This window comes from Dipteris shenzhenensis, chromosome 16 (assembly GCF_047967505.1).
Source record: "Dipteris shenzhenensis isolate YYH24624 ecotype China chromosome 16, Dip_SZ_1.0, whole genome shotgun sequence".
Taxonomy (NCBI): Eukaryota; Viridiplantae; Streptophyta; class Polypodiopsida; order Gleicheniales; family Dipteridaceae; genus Dipteris; species Dipteris shenzhenensis.
The window spans coordinates 29,192,810-29,208,084 of record NC_141611.1 but is presented as its reverse complement, the minus strand read 5'-3'; positions in this window follow the sequence as shown (position 1 = coordinate 29,208,084).

The window sequence follows — 15,275 nt, the reverse complement described above, 5'->3', positions numbered from 1 at the left end:
CTCTTTGCATTGCCCAATTAGCCATCTCCAAATAATCACTCTTTATTACACTCCATAAAGCAACCAAAAACTCAATCATAAGACCATCAAGTCTTGGAGATTTATATGCTTCAAGACAGCAGTCAAGATATTCCCACAACTCTTGTTTGGGGAAAAAGGTATTTCCAACTAGCCCTCTGCATAGGCAAGCCTATTCCCCCAATGTCTCATGAAGTTGATTAACCCACCCACTATCTTGTATGGCTTCCGAGGCAACGATACAAGACAACTCCTTTCGAAACTCTTTAGCTATATGCTAGAACTCTAAAACCAACTTACCTTCCACGTCCATTACCTTCTCAATTTTCTTGACCAAATGCTTCTTCCTGACCGCTTGAAACAAGAATTTTTGTATGGCAATCCCCTGAGGATAACCAGATTGTTCTGCTCTTCCCCCTTGCAATCTCCACTTTATCCATTTCCTTGTTCCTTATTGCATCCTCTACTTCAACCCATAGTGTAGATAAAAAGGGATCCTATAGATCCAAAATCAAAGCATTATTCAACTTCAACCTGAAGTCAATCACAGTAGCTCATTAAAGCTAATCTGCTCCTCTCTCACACTTTGATCCCAATGCTTAGAGACCTTCACCACCTCTCGGATAGCCTTATCCCATCTCTCACATGGATCCGACAACCCATCAACAATCCTCACCCAATCTCTCTTCACCTCCTCATAGAATTCTACCCTCTTAAGAACCCTCTTATCAAACTTGAATGGTATATCATAGGCACAAAGAAACTCCATCCAATCGAAGCATGATCAGACACTCGCGAGCAAACTAAAATCTTGCCACCCATGGGAGAAATTAACTACCATCCCTCCTCAAACACATATAACTTATCAATACGACTAGCATGGAAATCCACCCCCTTGTGTTAGTTATTCCATGTAAAGCCTCCTGACCTATCTAGATCAATGTGAAAACAATCAAGGAGCCGCTTCTCAAGACACAAGGTCTCCCAGGCCTCCAACCTAGCCATCGTAGAAATTCCTCTCTCATAAAGGAATCAATCCTCACTACTCTCAATCATATTATAGTCAGTGCCCATAATCCATTTATTACATGTAATCAACTCATTTAACTCCTTCCAACACCCCTCTCTCACCCGAACATCATTGGCAGCATAAATACAAGCCACATTAAACATAAAATCCCCCACACTCATAGACATAACCAAAAACTGACCATCAACATCACAAAATAACTCCTGTCCCCTTTGATCTATCCCCTAACAACATAGCAACATCTCTTCTACCTCTCACCAAAGAATTTACCACCAGTACTTCATATCCCGATGTGTTTATATCTGCTTATAGGCCAGCCAAACTCCCTCATGTTCACTGCATTTGATCTCTTGTAGCATCACGATCTCAGCATTTAATCTCTTGTAGCATCATGATCTCAAAATTCCATCGCCTAATAGCCTACTTTAACTTACGACAACACCCCCACACATTCCATGACACCAGCGAAATCACATGCTTCTTCAACTCCTTGATCCTATTGTGATATAACTTTATAGGCATCCTGCAAGAAATTAAAGATGCTCTACTTTCCTCCTCCCATGCTCCTCACCATATTCTTGATTCTCTTAGAAGGATTATTTGACAAGGACTTCACATAGACAATTCTTCCAAGACCTTTGCATTTGGAGCATTCTCTTCCAGCAATCTTTTGTTACAACTTGCATCTGGTAACAATTCTTTTACACCATGGCAGACAATAGTCCCACTCTCGCTAAGCCTCTCTTTGCTCTCCTTGACAACCAATGGAGACACCGGCCATAACTCCATCTCCTTAATCTCACTAGGAGCCACCCCTTTTCCTTTGCATCCCATCACTTTCCATGATTCATATCGAGCCACTCCAATACTAGAATCCACTGACTTACACAACTTGGATTCTCCATGTACCATCTCTGCATCAGAATGACCATCTTGAGACCTCCGATTACCTTGCATGACACCATATTTTACCACCAAACTACTCAACAAACCCACCCTTATCCAAGCTTGTGAACCACGGCATCACCCCCCTTCCTTGTTGATGCTGGCTCCAAATCCTCATCCCCCATATAGTTCTCATAAAAATTTTAATCGATCTTGTCCCCACAAGCCAAACTTGTATTCTCCTCCCTCGTACGACAAAATCTCGCAAATGTCCCCGTTTGCTTATAGAGGTACCAAAAATGGCCCAAAAATGACCTTCTATGTGACCACCACATCATCCGCCAGCTGCACATCCACAAAGTTGGTGATATTTTCCTCCTTCTATAGAATCCAGGCCCACTTTGGTCCAAATTCCTTCACATACACCATAACCGCCAAGACCCTACCAAGGGAATTCACAAACATATCCACTAAGCTTCCCATCCAGGCCCGCATACCTGGGAACTCCACCATCGATACTGGATAGTCATTGAACAAAAACTCATCAATACAGACCATGGGATCGTCAACACAGCAACTCCAGCAAACATGCTGGACATTCCAATAACATCATTATGGATTTCTTCTGATATGCACCGTAAAAGAAAAACCATTCCCCATAAACTAGACTGCATATCCTTCAACAGGGATCTCACACAAATACACCAGGAACCTTCGTAATTCTTCCATTGTAGGCACATGACCTGTGAAAAATAGAATAACACTACCACTGGTGGCTAGCTTTCCGATCTCTAGCTTAATAGCAGCAATGCCATGTTGCACACCATTCTCTCGCATATGTTTTTTACTAAGATTTGCCTCAATAACATTTATACATTATAGTCTCATTGAAACAATATCTGTGCTTCTAATGATTTTGTTACTTTCATAATCCCACAGACAATAACCAAACTCACTACCTACATATCCAATAAAGATGAGCTTCTTGGATTTTGTCTCAAGCTTCGTTCTCAATTCCTTATCAACATGGACAAATGCTTTGCAACCAAAAACCTTCAGAAAAGAATAGTTAACCTTTTTACCTATCCATGCCGCTTCTAGATTGCCATCATCTAAGGAACTTGAAGGCGATCTATTTATCAAGTAAGCAACTATATTCACTGCTTCAGCCCAAAGATGTAAGGACAACCCTGCATGTAGTCTCATGCTCCTTGCACGCCCGATAATTGTTCTATTCATCCTCTTTGACACCTGATTTTCTCTATGAATTCCATTGTATGAATAGTAACTATCAAACTCTTTGTTATAGTATTTGCCTCCATTGTCTAAGTTGAGACCCTTCAACTTCTTTCTTGCCTTATTCTCAGCCAATGCTTTCCATTTCTTGAAAGTTTCAAAGACATATTTTCTTTGACTGCAATTAACCCAAGTTTTTATAGTTGCATCATCAATAAAAGTAACATCGTATTCAAAACCAACTAGAGATGATACATGAGAAAGACCCCATATGTCTATATGCACAAGCTCTAACTTTTATCTCTTCTTTTGTTTCCCAACTCTGACAAATCTAACTCTCTTTTGTTGAGTGGCAATCTACTTCAAACCTAGCAATAGCCTTTTTGAGTGAGTCTGCAACCCCTTCTCACTCATGTGTCCAAGCTTATGATGTCACAGAGCTGTATCTACTCCTATAGCATAAATATAACATACCTACCTTGGGTCTTTTTGCTATTACCATTGACCCATTAGTGACCTTCCACAAATTTCCTACAAATGTGGTTGTGCAGCCTTCATCGTGCAATTGTCCTACTAAAATTAAGTTTATTATTAAATCAGGAACATGCCTTACCTCCTTTAGCAACCTATCATTTCCATTCTACAATTTTATCAACACCTTGCCCTTTCCAACAACCTTCAATGCTTCATCATCACAACCACGTCCTAAGAGAAAGAGCTCCTTATGAGTAGTCTGATAGATAAGTTGGATGAGGCTTCCACCACAAGCTGATCACCACCTCAGACCATGGGAGATAAGATCACGACCCACGTTCATGCAAAGATGTAGAAAACCCTAGGGAAAACAGAGCACCAACCAAGAGGCATAAAGAGCAAGAGCTTATGTGGAAAAGAACCTGAGCAAAACCTTTTGTCTGACGATTTGGTAGCTGTCAACAGCAGCAGCTGACTCCTTAAACCGATGGAAGATGAAGGGAATAAAGCATGACGGGCCTAGAGCGAATGATAGAAGGATGAATGAGGAGCATAGATGCAGACTCTGAATGAATAACATCTCAATGCCATCCTAAGATACAAGGTTGTTGAGCACTGCTTGAGGTTCCAATAAAGGCTACTACAAGATGACGTCGGAATAGTTTCCCAAATGAGAAATTAAACACGCTATGCTTTGGGAAGAGCCTTAGTAGTAGGCATGGAATTTGAGCTCGAGGAGAAGATCTAGAAGGGCAGTCACTGTTTAGCTCCCAAAGGTCATTTGAAGGGCCCAACATCAAAGAAATGGTTGGCCAAGTTAGATACCACACGAGAAATAGAGCTAATTAGCTAGAGCTCTAAGGGTTGATAGCCCTCAGCCAGTATAATGTGTCTCACATCCACACTTTCACTTAAAGAAAGCCCAATACCGCCACAGAGAGACGCACTAGCTGGATCAACAAACTTTGAGGCTACAGATCAGAGGTAGGACTTAGACAACTAGGCCCAAGAGGATGAGCATAAATGACGCTATGCCCATGCGCCCAGAGATGGATGCACAAAGTGATGTGCAAAGCAGAGCGTGAAGGAACAGTGGCATGAAGAAACATCTTGTGAGAAGAGTAAACGTTGCAGCACCCTTATACCCTGCCACCCTTACAATATTACTAATTAGTGGCTTAATGCCCCTAAGCCAATTTGCCACCCACTAAATTAATTAAAATTATGTTTGGATTTATCTTCTCTTTTATCTCTATTTCTCAAAAGACCTCCAAATTTGACTTTTGGTGTAAGTCTAAACCATCCTATCTTGCTACTCTTTAAATGAGCAAAGAAGCCAAAAGCAACCAGCAACTTCCATCTAACTCATGTACTTACCCTTGAAGACTCTCAATTAGAATCCTGAGGTTCCTTAAAACCCATCATTAGTTGTAACGTATCACCCTTGAAATACAATATCACAATCAAAAGAATCAATCTAATTCTATGACCAAGTAATCCCTCTTCTTAGGGATATCCACTTTTTCTATCTAATCTCAAGGGCCGTTTCTTTCCTTTTTGTCCTTCACTCACATTCTCTTCTTCATAGTTGGCTAGTGCAATAAATTGAACTAGTTTCCCATATGGATTCTACCTTTGTTTCATCTTGCAATTGTCCTTTCCTCAAGCTAGCTTCTTTGATGCTTGGCTTCTTCTTTTTCGTCCTCCTCTTCATGTTTTCATGTTTTCTCAAGGGTCCTTTCAATTCTCTTGAAAGTATCTTCTTCCGGGATCTCTTCAATGCGTAAGAATTGTTGGTTGAGTACTGCCCTTTGAGTATTGCTTGATTTATTTTTAAATTACCATTCAATTCAAATGGACCCTATTTCCTACTTTGTTGCAATGCTCCAAGATTTATCAAATTGCTTCCTAAGGCTATTATTGAGAAATGTAGTAGTTTTTTATAAGTGAGTGTCAAGCATTCTAGCAAGCATTGGACTTGATATCACTCAAATCTTTTCCTTATGTGCTATATTCTACAAGCGCTACTTGCAAGTCATCTATGCCTTTGCACTTGCTATATATATTCAGAAGGTCAATCCCATAACCTGATCTATATACCATGCATTGCCACCCAAGAGTAACATGGATCTCTCAGCCCTTTTATATGGTTGCAATGATTGTGCACATATGAAAATCTAGATGGAGATGATAGTGTCTAGCTCATAGCCTTCTGCTTGTATTTGACTAGGCAATAGTTGTTACATAAATCTAGATTTGTATCTAAACAAGGCAAGAGGTCCAAGAATTTTGTGTTGATTCAAAATTGATAGACTTTTCTAATATGGGATAAAGATAGATAGCCTAATCATATGGATGATCACTTCTAAAGAATGAACCTTGATTGAACAGGACATGGCTTGGGGTCATGGTGGCTAATACATGGAACACCTGGCTTCAAAAAGTATCCAAAGTCAAAAAACAAGGTTGAAGATTATAGGGTCTATTTTTCATGCACATTCTGAAAACATGCAGTCATAACAGCACTGTTATAGACAATGTTTTGTTGTGGCATGTCTATAAAACCATTTCCACATAATCTAGATTGACACATTGATGTAACCAAAAGCATACTGTCAAAATTAACAAACTAGTCATGATTGCTCGCAATCATGATTAGCTTGTAAATCTCACACATCTTCCTTTGGAACCTTATTCAGAGTGTCGTGCTTTTAACTTGCTTAAGGCTACTCTTGAGATTGAGAGCTCGTAAGCTATAACTTTTCTTTTCTTTTTTAACAGAATCTAATTTCTCTACCAAAAAGAAACAAACAAACTAGCATGATTGAAGTATGTCCCCACAATGAATGAAAAAACAAACAAACTAGTCATGATTGAAGTATGTCTTCTACTTGAATCCTCAAGACCAAGAGCAGTAAACGTTTGCTATTAAAGTAGGCTACCTTGTATAATATATGTGAAATTTATTGTTGACATGAACCTTAAAATTGGCCATGCCTTTATATGGCACATCTTCATAATGAGTGTGTGGATCAACTTGCCCTCATTTAGGGCTAGCATAACAGAATAGAATGCTAAACACTATCATGTTTTGTCAGCACTAAGCTTCAGGCTTCTATTGCATTATGCAAGCAGCTTTGACGATGTCCATTCTAGGAGTATCTTTAGATTTTCGTTTTGGTAGTTTATGAAACAACCTATGTGTTCCTCATTTTGCATACAAATCAATGCGACCCCCACAACTCCTATCGAAGCTGCTTCATGACGTGGCAGTTAGGTGACCTCCATGTGGTGGTTGGGTGTCAGAGCTGTGATCTCCTCAACCATGCATTGCTAATTTGCAGATTTTGAAGGGGGGGGGGGTTGAAATGCCTCACCATTTATAGCCTATACACTGCAAAGAGTATGGGGACAATGCCCTAGATTTTGCAACATCTACTAACAACCATTGTGGCACATCATCCCTCTGGTGCGTATGGGGACAACCTCTAAGTCCATTGCTTCCGAGAACTAGGGACAATCGTCGTGCTGCATTGGATGCCGCACTAACATGGCGATCACCTAAGGCATGGTTCACACTAGGCGCCCAAACATGGGCAAAAGGTGGAGTGAAAGGGCACATGTCCTACGTGGTCAAATGGGAAGGGGGGGGCTACGTGAATGAAACAAAAACTTGTCTACCTGGAGAAGGTCGCCCATGGAGTGGGGGGCTGGGGAAAAAATAGTGTGAGGTGCTGTGATTGGGCACTGAACCAGCATGTCGCATGTGGAAGACTAATGTAAGCCACCAGACCAATCATATTTCCTTGAAAAAGATATGCAGTTTATGTGTATAACGTTGTGGTGTGAACGACGCATGGGGCGAACATTGTCGTTCTTTTTGGCCTGCCATAGGAGCAAGTCATAGTGAAGGCCACGCTCAAGAAGTGAAAAATAAATTTCTTATTTTTATTTTACATTTATTTTATTTCGTTCAATGGCTCGCTGCTACGCCATAGTTCGTCATGCCTTGTTGTCTCTCACACATGCTCGCAAACCATTGGCCATCCTTCTCATCACCCAGCTTTGTTGCATGCGCCACCATTTGAATTCCTGCAACGTCACCCGTCGTGCATGCTTCCCCTTGCCCATGCAGATCTGTTCCGCATTGTAGACCCATTTTCCATTCCCGTTGCCAGATGATTTCTGATCGTTTGCTCTCTCATTGCTTTGAAAATCCATCGCGTTGCCCAATTCGATGTACAAGGTGTGTATGCATCTCCATTTTTGGAGGTTCTGATAGTTCTAAGCCAAGCTTTCCAGGCTCATAGTTGTAAACAAAGATGTACGGTGTGCTCATGACCCTAGCTTTTCCTTGATTTTACTTTATAAGATCAACAACTATGGTTGTTGTTGTTGCAGTTTTGTTATGGCTGCCTCTGTTTATTACTTCAAGATACTGGACGAGAAGAGGCTACTCAATTGGGCTACAGCAGCAGGCACTGTCAGATCTGTGAATCCATCATCTCTCTAGATGAGAGATGCGAAATAAGCTATACTGGATGGGAAAGACTGTATACTTCATGGCAGAGTTGCGAAGACGTCTGACAAATTTTTTAATTCTAGGGTTGTCTATCCTTGATTTTTGTTCGAGGTTTGGAGTCTCCTCCCATGCACAGGCGCTTTCTGTGCTCACATGAAGATTTGCTAAGCAAGCTACTAACAACTTGGTTTTATATCGTGAAAATGTTGTCTCACAGAATACACCTTTGAATGCAATAAGAGAGCAGCGCAACAGCAAGAGCATCAATTTGCTTCTCCTCACTTCTCCTATTAATTAATTACCTATCTACTTTCGCTCCTCACATTAAGCTAAGCTAATACGCAATACTCACAAAATTAACTATTAACCTAAGCCATTGCGGCTCCCTTTTCACCTCCTCTTTACCTCTCTGGCCCTACTCCTCACTCAAGCCTCTCCCCTGCTCAACGGCTTCCTCCCTCCTCAACCTCTCCCTCCCGCCTCTCTGGCTCTCTGATCATATGCTCGGACATCTCTTGTCCTCAGTTGCTCCCTCCCTCCTCAACCTCTCTCCTCCTCAAACGCTCCCTCTCTCCTCACAATCTCGGCTCTTGTCTTCCTTAGCCGCTCCCTCTCTCACTACTCTCCCTCTCCCATCCTCACCTCTCCTCCTCAGTGCTCTCCTTCCATCTCTCTCAGCCCCTCCCCCTCTCCCTCTCCTCTCCCTTCTCCCTCTCGAGTCTCTTCACCTCCCCTATGGTCTCCCTCTGCTCTATATATCCTATTCACTCAAGGCGGCACTCGAAACTTCTGGAGAATGAATCTTCTCAAACACGCCACCCCAACACTTTCATTTCACTAGCCTCTCTGCACCACAAAGGTTTAATATGCCCCGCAAAGCTTAGGTTAATTCGCCATCTCCCCGCTCCGCCCGACAACTAATGAATTAATATGTGCTTTTTGGGCTGCCATATATGGAGGCCTAAGTAAAGCCGATGGGCATTTCAAAAGCTCATTTTTTGAGGGATTCCAACCGCATGGAGCCACACCAACGGTTCAAATCCCCTCTCTCTCTTTCTCCCTCTCTCATTGCTAATTTCTTCCCCCTCTCTCTCTCCTTCTCCCTCTCTCCCTCTTTCTCTCTCTCTCTCAGCTTTCTGGGAGATTGTTTCTCCCCCGTTCTCTCCTTCTCTCTTCTTCTTCTTCTTCTTCTTCTCTCTCTCAGCTTCCAGGGCAGGCCTTTTGAATGTGTTCAACTTGTTTCAATCTGGGGGGCCCTAATAGCGAAGCATGATCAACAGGAACGAAGAGTTTCAAAATGAGAGGCAGCTGAACGTCGATAAAGGTCACTTGCCCATAGTCTCCGCTCATGAAATCTGCTGCCAGCGTCAATGGCAGAAGCATTTCGTCAAGAAACGTCGCTTGCCCTTGGTCTCCGCTCATGAAATCCGCTGCTAGCGTCAATGGCAGAAGCATTCCATCAAGAAACGTCGTGCAAGTGACCGCCATCAACGTTGCTTTCTCCAGAAGTGCCACAAACACGAACGGCCTCACGTACCCCTTCACGTGCCTCCAATCCATTGCGTTTACTTCCATCACGTTCAACCCGAATTTCATGACGTGATCTAAGATGCACGACTCCATCTCGGGATCTTTGATAATCTGCGGGCTTTCCTTCCAATTTCTACTCAGAAATGGAAAAATCATCTGCAACTTTCCAAGTTCTTCATGTGTTAAGCCTCTTCTCTGTTTTTCCGCAAGGTCGAGAAGAAATTTAGCATTATCTATTCCGCCATTGGATTCTGAAGTTTTGTAAAAATCACAGCAAGTCTTCATTCGCCCCTTGAGTGATTCCAGAGTCTGCTCTTTTATGCATTTCAACTGTTCCTGCCAAAAATCTGCTACTCTTCTTGCAAATTTCAATCGCGTGTTTAGAGGTTGGGCGCATAGTATATAAGAGGAGAAAGGATTGTGTTCGCTAGGATTTTGAGCTTATAGGTCTAGTCACCTCGAGCAGCACTGATCCCAATTGCACTGTACTTCGCGCCGGCGTTGAACGCTTCTCACCATGGCGTATGTAGTATGAGCATGGGCAGGAGGTTCGGTACCTTCCACTTTCGTCTTTGCCAACATTTATACTAAGCTCGTACGCGCCTATAAAGTTCCCCGACTTGTAGTAGCGGACGCCTCCTCTTTGCCATAGACGCCTCGTTCTTGGAAGTTTGCCCTGTTGCAAATTCCTATTGTCGTTGCCGTGTGTAGCTTTGACGTTGAGGAGCCTGGACCTGATGACTCCATGGACACCAGCTCTGGAGAATTCAAGAAAGGTTCCCCTTCTTCTCCCGTTCGGATTTTGTCTGTCCCTCTGCTTTACGTATTCTGATTTCGTCCCACTTTCGCACTTCATACTTTCAAACTTCACAAAAATAAAACTTCTCTGCACACCCGCTTTGTGTTGTCACCCAAGAATGATGATTATTGCTGAACCTCGCCTTGGATGTGCACAGGAAGCAACCTCTCGTTGCAAAGATCACGGTACTTCTTAGTTGTCTCCGTTTGGTCGCGTTTTCTGAGAAGCTTTTCCTAACCACTGCTGGGAACTTGGTGCCTTTGCTCGTGCAGACACTTCCTCAAATTCACCCAACGATGAGAAATCCCGATGTATCGCCGAAGGGGAAGAGAAGATGAACAAGCATTTCGTGAGAGTGGAACCACCAACGAACGAAGGTTCTCTTCCTTCTTCGAATGCGAGGGCTCGTCTGATCGCTGATAGTTTTCATGCATGCGTAGTATAGATGAAATATATACGTCATTTCACGGCTCTGTGTTTACCTTCCCTTCGAATTCCACGTCCTCTCACAAGGAACTTTTGACTAATGTCTATATAGGAATTTGGTGTTGAACTAGGAAAGTTGAGCATATTTCCTAGGTAGAAAGATGGATTTTCTCCTCTTAATCTAGGAAATTCTTTTTCCTATATAGACAACCAATGCTATCTAGGAAATTTGACTTGTGATATGGAGAATCAAGTGGATTCTATGTTTTCTATCTAGGAAATGACGTCTTTTTTTCATAGCAAATTATATTTCCTATATAGATCAGTCAATGCTATCTAGGAAATGTGACATCCTATATGGAGACTCAAATGAATTTTCTATTTTCTATATAGGAAATATGGTTTTTTCTAGGAAATATGTAATTTAATATGATAAATTAAGTGTTTCCTATATTGGAAATTAGAAAGAATGTATCTTTTGTATATGGTGATTGCAATTAACTACATAGGAGGAGTTTTTTGTGTACTAAGCAAGAATGTTAAATATTCCATATATAAAAATATTTTTATATAAAAAATGAGCATATACTTAACAAGTGTGTATCATTGTAATTTTAATAAGATATATGTTGTAGGCTAATTATATTTTCTTTAATATTAGAACATTATATTTCTTCTATATGTAGTCGAAATAAAAGTGACAATGAAAAGTACATGCGCTTATTTTCCTTCCAAAAAATTTCATGAGAATTTGAAATGAAGGTTTCTCCATTTTGTAAGTGAAAAATATAATAAAATCTAAATTGTCAAACACATAGACAATTATAATATGCTATGTAATTCCAAATTAATGTTCTAATTAGAAGTATATGCACAATGTTAAGTTCACAAATCACAATTTTGTCTCACGCTTTCTAGGGTAAAAGTATATCTCAAGGGAAATATTTACCAATACAGGGTAAATAATTCCTTGAGCCTTGAAATACAAAATGTGTGATGTCAAATGTATTGTTTTGGCATAAAAATCAACTATCTCATGCTCCCAATAATAAAATTATAACTCAAAATAAATGCTCTCTAACATAAGATAAATATTGTTTACCAATAAATATATGAAGTTTATTAAATTAATTACGAATGAGATGTTGATTTCCTGTAGTGCACATCTTTTCACTTAGGTATGCAAAGCTATTATGTTGTCATGTCAACTACATTCGTATTTTGGTACTTTGAATATCTATGTACATTTGTGAATACGTCCAAAATAAACCACTAGGTTGAGTGACTTGTTGACCATATAAAAGTCTTTCATCTAATATGAACATAATCTTCTTCCCTCCCATTGTGTTGTTCCCTTACATTCTCGTATTCAGCTCATACACATTATACATTTTGGAGTATTATGTTGTGATGCTAATGCATCATCACTCCATTAACTTTTTGATGCCGTTTATCCAAATACATTTAAAACTAAATCCAAAAAGACCTGTAGGTTTCTTGCTATATTATCAATCCAAAAGGAAACCATCTAGACTAACATATGGTGCTTCTCCCTCTACATCTTTGTATTCTACTCATATACATTCTACTTTTGTAGTGCAAGAATGGTAGAATGTCCAACAATGGTAAAATATCTCCACTAAACACACATAGTTTTCATAAAAAGATGATGGTTGAAGAAAGTATATATGAATTGAAGAAACAAATATTGAAAATGTCGAATAAGAACCAAAAACATGCTTTAGGTGATGTAATAGTAACAATAAATATTAACACATGCAATTGGCACAAGATAAATCTATCAAGACAATAGAAATGCATTCTTAGATATGCATTGTTTAGATTTGAACTACCAAAGGGAAAGTATTCCCATTGCCATCATGATATGATCATTTACCATTCTTGGAGTGCACATATATTATTTTTCAAAGACCAAAGAAACTGTACTATATGATCTAGTGGAATTATTTTATAAATCACAAAAGCATGGCCTTCCTTTGTATCACAAGTCAAAGTTCATGGCTTCCTAGTAAAGTTTAACATTTGTTAATTATTGTACTATGTTATGTGCCTTATTGTTATGCTTAGGGATTAATTTTTCTCATTGGACATCTATCATAGCAATTCTATACTTTATTGCAATTGTGTGTGCTTACTATATCAGAGATAAAAGCTAATCCCTGAGCAGTAATTAAATTCTTTTATCAAATACTACTAGAATTTTATAATATAAGTTTATTTTTCAAAGTATATGCCCTCAGTCTTTCAGTGAGAGGCCAAAGGATGATTTAAGAATTCCAAACTAGTTGTTACAATTCGATGTAATCATTGCATTTCTAGAGGGAATAGTGAATCACTTTAGTTTGGAACCTCTCCACTGTTTAACTTGTACCTTTATTATACATATATGTGGAAGGAAAATTTTGACACATGTCTCCACGAGGGGGTAGTAACTAAAATGATGCACCAATTTTGCATTTACTTGCAAAGTTCCATCTCCTTGCAAAGTTCCAATGTTTATCAGATACCGAATGTGTGGCTAGGAAGGAAGAATATCCCAAATTTTCATGTGAATCCTATTATGTGAACAAAAATTATGTAACAATCATCAACAATGATACCTCCCATCATCCACCAATTATATTATTGGTAATAAACTTTTCATAGGTCTTGAGTAGTTTCCATATCCCTACAAAGTTTTGTTTTTGTTGATGGTGCTTTTCGCATTCGAGAGTACATCCTTGGAGATGGTGTATATGCACTTACACCATGGTTCATCAGTCTGTATGAGACCCCTAGCATGGACCTCCAATGCAAGCTTAACTTCTATCTATTTTCCACGTATGTTGTTTTGGAGCATGCATTTGGTTGATTGGCAGTATCTCAATAAGAAGTTCCTAAATTCTAAGCCCAAGTTGGTCGCAAGGAGTATAGTGGCATGTTGCATTTTGCACAATACGCTACTCATAGATGGGAATGTGCCATAACATGAAGATTGCTTTGACAGACCACATGATGAGGATGTATCACATCGAATAGTTGAACCTATTGGTCATTCTCACAGGGCTGTAGTAGTAGCTTGGCCAAGTGCACAATGAGATGCTTTTGCTCGATATGTTATGGTACTACATTCGAAACTTGTAATGCCACTTCGAGATACTTTGCAATGTTTTGGGGATGGATGATCCCATAAACTCATCAAATGATCCTAGTATGATGGATGCATGCAAGGAAGTTGGGATTCATGAACTTATGGGATGATTCCTAGCTTGGTGGGTCTATGCACGGGAAATTTGGGTCCATCAAATGATACAACTCTTTGCGTTGCACAAAAACCACTAACATGAACTCATCAAATGATCTGACTCTTGGGTTTGCACATAAGTCACTATACATGAACTTATCAAATGATCCCACCCTTTGCATTGCACAAAAGGCACACACATGAACTCATCAAATGATCCGAGTCTTCACATATATATTTTTTTCATCTCTCATCAGTTATAAAGCTTAAATTATAATTTGTGAGTTAAATACTAAAACATGCCTTGTATCTACTATCAACCATATCATGACTCATTGATTCTACATTTGCTCTTTGTTATAACTCTAAATCTAGGACATATATATATAGCTTATGCACACTACCAACAACCCACTCCATTTGCTCTTTTCCATCTATGTATGCCTATGCCTATGTCTATGTATGCCTATCTATGCTAGCATGTGATTTATGCTTTATGTAAATGCTCATTCTTGTAACTCAAGAGTACACTGAAGGATGTATATCTTAAAGTAGCTCTCATCTATAAAGATTAAATTATAATCTTTTGCTTCTCTATTATGCCTATGTCTATGTATGCCTATCTATGCTAGTATATGATTTATATTTTATATAAATGCTTTAACTTGTATGCTAGTATATTATGCTTTATGCATTATGCGAATGCCTATGTTTCTATAAAATAATGAAACTAATTGCCTAGAAGAAATCCCCCCAAAATATAATCCTCTTCGACCTTCAAAATCTAATACGTTGGAAATAAGACATGTGATTTCTCATGTTCTTCCCCTCCATGACATAAGGCCGTTAATCGTAGCTGAGGCTTGGGAGGGGGGGGATTGGGTGGGTGAAGCTTGAGGGCAATCTATGTGCCCGTGTGTTGGTTGTGGGATGCTGGGGAGGCCGTGGACTGGGTAGGTGAGGCGTGAAGGCAATCTGTGTCTCTGCATGTTAGTTGTGGTACCGCGGACTATGAGTAGGTGAGGCGTGAAGGCAATCCGTGTCTCTGCATGTTAGTTGTGGGGCCACGGACCGGGCAGGTGAGGCGTGAAGGCAATCCATGTCCATGCGT